This window comes from Artibeus jamaicensis, unplaced genomic scaffold (genome assembly GCF_021234435.1).
Source record: "Artibeus jamaicensis isolate MK-2021 breed Jamaican fruit bat unplaced genomic scaffold, CSHL_Jam_final scaffold_660, whole genome shotgun sequence".
Classification (NCBI taxonomy): Eukaryota; Metazoa; Chordata; class Mammalia; order Chiroptera; family Phyllostomidae; genus Artibeus; species Artibeus jamaicensis.
In genome coordinates this window covers 1097672-1106988 of record NW_026522052.1, presented here as the reverse complement: position 1 = coordinate 1106988, position 9317 = coordinate 1097672, and the positions used below count along the sequence as shown (strand labels likewise).

At 38.3% G+C, this 9317-nt stretch overlaps 1 pseudogene; it reads right to left on the bottom strand.

Moving 5' to 3' along the window:
* Positions 1-565: 565 nt before the first annotated feature.
* On the bottom strand, positions 566-701 carry LOC119061194 (thymosin beta-10-like; annotated as a pseudogene).
* Positions 702-9317: the final 8616 nt, after the last annotated feature.

Sequence of the window (9317 nt, the reverse complement as noted above, 5' to 3'; positions counted from 1 at the left end):
AATTGAACTGGTGATTCTTTGGTTTACAGGCCAGCACTCAATCCAATGAGCCATACCAACCAGGGCTCTCAGTAATTCTTTTAATCTTCAACTCTTGTACAGAGTTTTGTTTTTCTTTCATTCTGTTTTTTTTTCTTTTTCTTTTTGGAATTGGCTCTTGGTCCCCTTTTTCTCCCTACTTCCCCTCTACTCCCTGAACACACATAGAGCTTTCTTTACCTTTCCTTCCTCTCTTTTTTCACTTTTAATTTTTTCTTTTGTGTTCTTCCACTTACTGTCTTCCCCATTTTCATCTTTAGTTTTACATGTGTATGTATGTATTGTATTTTTTTCCACAAGGCATGTTTTATTTTTATTAATCATACGCAGGGTAATCCCAGGGAAGATTTGGCAGTTTGAATGTGGAGGGGTCCCCTCAGAGACCCACGGCCGATGGCATCTAATGTACCTGTAAAGTCTGGGTTCACAGTGAGGTTTGTCGCTTGTGTCCATTTTGCAGGCAGCTTTTCCTCCACATCAGGACTGGGGTCCCAAAGATGCCGGGGGTGGGGGATCCCCCAGGTTCTTAAGAAATTTCACTCCACTTCTCCTGCTCAATGGTCTCTCTGGTCCGCAGGGTGTTCTTCTCCTGTGTCTCTGTCTTCTTCAGCTTGGCCTTACCACTCCATGACGATTTCCCCCATGTCTGGTTTGTCTGCCATTTTCTTAAAACAATCCTTGGCCTTGGCTGCTGAATTGAGGTCCTGGCTCCTACTGGTGTTGCTGCAGCGAGAGACCTCATCTTCAGCTTTTATTCCACCTGCCCCATCACTTCATACCCTATATGGTCTCACGTCCTCCCGAGTTCATCTTTGTTCATCTGCCTCTCTCCCTACCTGTTCTCTGAACATCAGCCTGTGCCAGTCACTTCCAGTCCACTATTCATCTTGAATACCAGGTTTCCCAGAAGTTCTTGAAAATAAACCAGCAAACATAAAAAAATCCAAATTGTCCTGAAATAGGGTGAGGGTCTCATTCACATTTCGAATGCCAGCTATTTGAGTCAGTTAAATCCCTTGACCCTTGCATCTTACTTAATTCATCTGGGGAGCCTGGATCTCCTGCCATGGAATAACAACGACCATTGCTGGAACCCACTGAACAAATGCTCTTGGTCAGGACTTGGTAGTGTTGGCAAGTGCACAGCACAGGACCTTCGAAAGCCAGGACGACACTTGTCCTCTATACGGACTCCTGTGGAAAGCCTCAAGCACGCCCTGATTTAGTTCATGTTTATGTGGAGCCATTGCAAGGCCAGCTTCTCCCTGTTCTCAGTAATGTGCACATGCCCTGACTCCTACAGGGAGTGTGGCCAGCTTTTATTCCTTATTGACTTACTTTGCTAAGAATGAGTGTGAAAACTGAAGACTATTTTAATTTCAAGATCTAGTGGTTCAAAGGTATTCTGGCACTTAAAAACTATCTCAGCAAGTATGGCTAGAAAAAGCCCCCAAAAAGCTATCCCAGGAAGATTAGAATGGACAATCCACCCAGTGACCCATCCCCTATATCCCAATAAAAACAAATTCACAGGAAAAACAAATCTGTGGCAAAACCAAAACATTAGGAAATTACTCCGTTTTTTTAGCTCTGGCCTAAGAATGTAGCTACAGTGGGAAAACAGAGCTCCCTCTGGGCCAGCCACTTTCCCCAGTTCGCTTTAGGCCTGAACATTTCTGTGCCCCTATGTCTGTGCTGCTCCGAGAGAGACAGTCATTCCTAAGACGCTCTGTAAGTCATTCAGAGTTCAACTCGCATGTAAAATACAGCCAACAGAAAATATAGTCTCCTAAATAGAGAACTGTTTTATCCCAAAGCACAGTTCTTGGTTAGAAAGGCCATTACTAGATCTAAAATTAATATGAGAAATGACATAAAGTCTTCTAGGAATAAAAGTTCCACCCACCTTGCTCTGGCATCCAGCACATCCTATGAGAGACTGTGCTGCAGGCTGTCAGGAAAAACCACACCATCCAGGCACACCAAGGTTTCAAGTAGATGCACACATGATCGGTTCAGAGGTACACATCTGTAGGTGTGTGTCTCTCAGCCACAGAATGTAAGACTTGATTTGGGTGGTTGGAACATCCAGCCCCATTGTCTGTAATTGGCAGGGCAAAGAGACAGGTGGAATGTCTGTGAACAGATTTTATTGCCAGAGTGTATGAAGAAAAAGCAGGATATGATATAATAATTAATCCTGGTGGGCCAGAGAATGTTCTTCAGTTCCATGAATAGGTTTCCTGGAGGTCCATGAAAACCAGAAGTAGGTCAAATATAGGAATTTGGATTTCTAAAATAAAACAAAAGGTTTGAAATGAAGACATGGCTTTAGAATAGCTTGAAGAACTTAATTTCATTCCAAATTCATCTATGTATTCTTTCTTGAATATTCAATTTTTAAATGTCCATCTATCACATAGGTTATAAAAGTCTAAGACAGAGACTTGATTACCAAAAACAAACAAACAAACAAACAAACAAAAAACAACAAACCTCACCAGAACTTTGCACATAGCACAGGTAAAAATATTCCTTGATTTTTACATGTGAAATATCAGAAATGACCATTCTATTTTTCCCTCCAGGAGTACCCGTAAACCAGCAGCCATTCCTGGGATGAAAGAGTAACCACACTGGGAGCTGAGCTACATGCCCCACATCCTAACACTTCTCCATCTACTGTTCTCTCAAGAAGCAGGAAAGAAGCAGGACTCTTTCTGAGCCCTGTATCTGCCCTGAAAAAATTAGCACTCACTGTTTTATGTTCCCATTCCCCTCTGGAATATCTTGGGTGAGAACTAATGGCAGGAGTCACAGTGAACAGCTAGAGAAAAAGTGTCACCCAGTGATCTGTCGGGTGGGCACAATATCTTTCCCCCAGTTTCCCACCATCAGTGACTGGAGCCCTGGCCCTGACTCCATAAGGAACATAAATTCTATATCCTGTGGCTGAAGGGTACACAGAGATACACAGAACTCTGTATATCTAAATTGGGGAAGACCATGTCTGGTTGGCAGTGTGTTTTCTCAGCATCCTTGGGCACAGTAATTCCATTGAAAGACCATGAAAAAATTCTTATCAGTATCTAAACAAACAAAGCAAAGGGGACATTGCCTTTTAAAATTATTTATTTATTTATTTATTTATTTATTTATTTATTTATTTATTTCATCCTCATGTCCTAGGAGGAGTGCACACTTGCCAAAATTTTTCTTTGTATTAAGTCCTTTGGGTCTTGTATTTAAAAGCCCATTCACCACTTCTGTTATGTAGTTATTTACTAAACCATGATACATGTTAAGAAATATCTTTTACCTGGCCAAAGCTGAATTAGATCCAGAAAGTGGGATTGGGTTAAATCAGGGACAGTAGTGGACAATCCAGGGCTGTTATATTGAGCTTCTAGGAGAAAACAAAATCTATCCTTAGATGCACGTCTGAGTTGAGGTTTAACGATTCACTTCTGCTGACCTAAGTGGATTATTCTCCCAGGGACTGTCAATTAATGTCCTAGGAAGGTGGTGGAAAGATTTGGTTAAGCAATTTAGTCAGCAAGACCCCCATACCTCCTTCTAACTGCACGAGTGTTTAACAGGTCAATAGTGTGAGCCCCACAACATGCCCCCTGATCCCAGGCTTAAAGAGAAACTTGACAATAACAATCCTGTCCTTTCCATAAAACTTTCTTTTTTTAAATTAAAAAAAAATTTATTTTATTGATTATGCCATTACAGTTGTTCTATTCCCCTCTTCATTCCCCTCCACCCTGCACCCCCCTGCCCCTACCATTCCCCACTTTAGTTTATGGCCATAAACTAAAGTCTCAAGTTCTTTAGATTCTATATTTCCCATACTATTCTTGCCCTCCCCCTATCTATTTTCTACCTACCGTCTATGCTACTTATTTTCTGTATCTTCTCCCCCCTTCTCCTTCCATTCCCCTGTTGCTAATCCTCCATGAGATCTTCATTTCTAGGGTTCTGCTCCTGATCTAGCTGTCCTTTTAGCTTGCTTTTGTTTTAGATGTGGTTGTTAATAACTGTGCGTTTGCTGTCCTTTCACTGTTCATATTTTTTATCTTTTTTTCTTAGATAAGTCCCTTTAACATTTCATATAATAAGGGCTTGGTGATGATGGACTCTTTGAATTTGATCTTATCTGAGAAGCACTTTATCTGCCCTTCCATTCTAAATGAAAGTTTTGCTGGATAGAGCAATCTTGGATGTAGGTTTTTGGATTTCATGACTTGGAATACTTCTTTCCAGCCCCTTCTTGCCTGTAAGGTCTCTTTTGAGAAATCCACTGACAGTCTGATGGGAACTCCTTTGTACGTGACTGTCCACTTATCTCTGGCTGCTTCTAGGATTCTCTCCTTCATTTTAATCTTGGCTAATGAATTCTTGGTTGAAGAATTCATTGTTATCGGACTTCGGAAAAGCAATTTTCTGTGTTCTGACTGTGTTTTCTGTTGCTAGTATTTTGTTGTCTCTAAACTTGGTTGTGTGAGAAAGCATGGTGTCTGCACCTATGCCTTCATCTTGGTGGAAGTCCCTCCATAACAACTTTCTATCCCCACTCATTTGTCCTGGATCTATCTATTTATCTGAACATCTAGCAAGAACCATGCATTGTGCAAGGCCCTGAGTCAATAAAGCATGGTGTTGCCCTGGGTTTGACTCCTAACTTCTGTATTTATTGCCTGAGATGCCTTGGTTAAATCACATAATTAATTTGAGCCTAACCTTTTTTAACTATGGCAAATAATTAATGACACTTGCCTCACATTTAAGGTTGCTGTATTTAAAGCAGTACCTTATAAGCACTAAAAAATATACCATTGTGATTCTCCAGATATAGTCTCCAGCCCCAGAGAGCTTATAGCTTTTGGGTCTCTGGTCAAAAGAACAAATAAATGACGGAAGCCAATTGCCAGGCATGCAGATTTCTTGCCTTTGCCAAAGAACATATTTGGAATATTTTCTAAATTCCTGCTCCTACCCAAGCCATATCCCAGATAACCAGAGGGTACATTTGCAGTAGGATGAGATCATGTAGAATTCAAACTACAATTTCACTTTTCCTCATGTGTAGTACAAGTTATTTTTGCAAAGCATGCTAAAATCATTTCTATGGAAACTACTTTATCATGTAGGACTCACCTCACTGATACTGCAGTGGAATTTTACTCTTGATATCTTTAAAAAAAACTACAAGTGGATGCGCACGGGCAGTTGTGTGTGTTTTCAGTAACACACACAGTCCTTCTAATGTACCTTTTACTTAGAGATTTGACAAAGCAGACTGCTTGTTGCTGAGGAGAGCATGATATTTGACAAAGCAGACTGCTTGTTGCTGAGGAGAGCATGATATCACTGTCATCATGTGCATCAACAAGGGTTATAGAGTATTGAAGGCTATGTTAGCATTAAAGCAGGTTAACAAGAAGAAAGAGTTGGACACAGTGGTGAGTTAAAGATAGAGATGAGTCAGTGGGTGATACATGGTCACCATCAATGAGGAAATAAAAGATGAATCAGGATGAGTTTAGGGAAAAACAGCCCTGGAGGCCAGTTTCAACCACCAATGCCTAGCATGAAAAAATAATGGCACTGTGTCACCTAATATATTCCTTAGGCCTAGAGCTCTCTTTTGTCTTGCCCCTCCCCTTCCCACAGCTTGCTCGGGACACTGCTCCTTTCTCACACCACAGATACACACACATGCACACACATCTATTAACATATACTCAATTTGTCTCAAATATTCATTGATAATTAACTATGCAGCAAGCACTCTGAGAAGTTCAAAAATTGGAAAGGTAAGGCTCATGCCCACAAAGAATTTTAAGCTAAAAGGAAAGGCAGCAAAGTATACAAATACTAGATAGGCAAATCCAGGTAAAATTTTACAGAATGGCAATCTAATATGATAATATACAACCTTAGTCAACTCAACTTCCAATGTTTTAGTTCCCTCATCTATAGATTGGTGGTAAATATACATGAAATGTTTACAAGGAGTAAATAAAATTTCTCTAAAGAGCTATTGAAATATAAGGAACAGGTACACACATGCTTTGCAGTAGTCGTTACCAAAGTTTAATTGTAAAGGGTATAATTGAGACAGGTTCTACATTTCAAAACCAAATAAAGACACTACAAAGAAAGAAAATTATAGGCCAATATCTCTGATGAACATAGATGCTAAAATCCTCAACAAAATATTAGCAAATTGGATCCAGCAATATTAAAAAGATCACACACTATGATCAAGTGGAATTTATTCTGGGGATGCAAGGTTGATACAATAAACACAAATCAATAAATGTAATATATCACATAAAAATGAAAGATAAACACCACATGATTATAGCAATAGGTCCAGAATAAGCAATTCACAAAATCTAGCACCCATTTATGATAAAAACTTTCAGTAAAGTGGAAATAGAGGGAACATACTTCAACATAATAAAGACCATACATGACAAATCCACTGCTAGTATCATACTCAGTGGGCAGAAACTACAAAGATTTTCCTTAAGATTAAGAAGAAGACAAGGATGTTTGTTTTTTCCACACTTAATCAACAACTGGAAGTCCTAGCCACAGCAATAAGACAAGAAGACAAAACAAAAGGTGTCCAAATTGGAAAGGAAGAAGTAAAACTGTCATTATTTACAGGTGACATGACACTATATACAGAGAACCCTCAATATTCCACCAAAAACTTGTAGCATGATAAATGAATTCAGTAAAGTAGCAGAATACAAAACAAATACCCAAGAACCAGCTGCATTTTTATATACCAATAATGAACTATAAGAAAGGGAAACTAAGAAAACAAGCCCATTCACAACTGATTAAAAAATAAAGTACCTAGAAATAAATTTAACCAAGGATATAAAAGACCTGTACTCAAAAAATTATGACACTGAAGGAAGAAATTGAAAAAGATACAAATAAATGGAAGTGTATATGGTGTTCATGGATAGGAAGAATTAACGTCATTAAAATGTCTTTACTACCCAAAGCAATCTATAGATTCAACACAATTCCCATCAAGATACTGATGGTGTATTTCACAGAACTAGAACAAATATTTTTTTAAAGATTTTGTTTATTTATCTTTAGAGAGGAAGGGCAGGAGAGAAGGAGAGAAATATCAATGTATGGTTGCCTCTTGTGAGTCCTCATTGGGAACTGGCCTGCAACCCAGGCATGTGCCCTGACTGGGAATCGAACTGCGATCATGTGCTTCACAGGCCCGTGCTCAATCCACTGACCTACACCAGCCAGGGTGGAACTAGAACAAATATATTAAAAAATTATATAGAATCCCAAAAGACCTCAAATACCACAAAATTTTTGATAAAGAAGAGCAAAGTTGGAGAAATCATACTACCTGATATCAAACTATCATATAAAACCATAGTAATCAAAATAGCATGGTACTGTGATTTTTTAAAAAAGGCAGATAGATCAATGGCAAAGAACAGAGAGCCAAGAAATAAGCCCATGCCTTTATAGTCAATTAATATTTGACAGAACAGGCAAAAACATACAGTGGGGTAGAGACATTCTATTCAATAAACAGTATTGGGAAATTTAGACAGATAGGTGCAAAAAGAAAAAATGAAACTGGACCACCTTCTTACACCATGCACAAGAATAAACTCAAAATGGATTAAGGAGTTAAATGTTAGACTTGAAACCATAAAAATTCTAGAAGAAAATATAGGTAGTTAAATCGTAGACATTTTCTCATAGCAATATTTTTCCAATATATCTCCTCAGGCAAGGGAAACAAAAATAATAAACAAATTGGACTACATCAAACTAAAATAATAAACAAATTGGACTACATCAAACTTTCTTTGCGCAGCAAAGAAAACCATAAACAAAATGAAAAAGATAACCCACTGAATGGGAGAACATATTAACCAATTATATATCTGAGAAGAGGTTAACATCCAAAATTCATAGAGAACTTATAAAACTCAAAAAAACAATCCAAAACAAAATGAAAAAAAAAAACCCCAAGCAATCTAATTTAAAAATGAGCAAAGGATCTGAACAGACACTTTTCCAAAAAGGACATACTGATGGTCAATATACATATGAAAAGATGTTCAACATCACTAATCATCAGAGAAATGCAAATTAAAACCACAATGAGATATCACCTCACACCTGTCAGAATAGATATCATTAATAAATCAGCAAACGTTGAGTATTGCTGAGGATGTAAAGAAAAGAGAACACTTGCTCTGGCTGGTATGGTTCAGTGAATTGAGTGCCAGCCTGTGAACCAAAGAGTTACTGGCTCAGTTCCCAGTCAAGGCACATACCTGGGTTGTGGGTCAGGTCCCCAGTAGTGGGTGTGCAAGAGGCAACCACATATTGATGTTTCTCTCCTCTCTTTTTCTCTCCCTTCCCCTCTCTCTAAAAATAAATAAACAGAATTGAAAAAGAAAAGAAAGAAAAGGGAACCCTTGTGCACTGTTGATGGGAATGTCAATTGGTGCAGCCACTGTGGAAAATAGTATGCAGTTACCCCCCAAAAAAAATTAAAAAAAATTAAACTTCCTTATTACCTAGGAATTCCATTTCTGGTGATATATCCAAAGAAACCCAAAACACTAATTCAAAAGTATATATGCTCCCCTATGGTCATGGGTGTTTTTTACAATGGCCAAGAGTTGGAAACAGCCTATGTGCTCATTAGTAGATGAGTGGATAAAAAAGAAAAGCTCTGATACATTTACACAATGGAATACTATTCAGCCATAAAAAGGAGATCTTATCCTTTGTGACAGCATGGATGGACATGAAGAGCATTATGTTAAATGAAATAAGCCAGTCAAAGAAAGACAAGTACCAAATTATTTCACTCTTATGTGAAATCTAATGAACAAAATAAACTAATAAAATATAAACACACTCATAGATGCAGAAAACAGATTTGTGGCCATCAGAGGGGAGGGTGTTGGGAGCTGGGTGAAAAATGTGAATGAATTAAGCAAAAAAAAAAAAAAACCCTCATAGACACAGATAACAGTATCATGATTAACCTAAAGAAAGGGAGCGGGGAGGCAGGACAGGGTAAAGGGGTAACAAATGGTGATGGAAGGAGATAATACAATACGCAGATGATGTATTATAGAATTGTACAACTGAAACCGGTATAATTTTGTTAATCAATATCACCCCAGTAAATTCAATTTGAAACAGCAAAACATAGTTCAATAAGCAAACCCTGACAAAGTGAAGGAAAA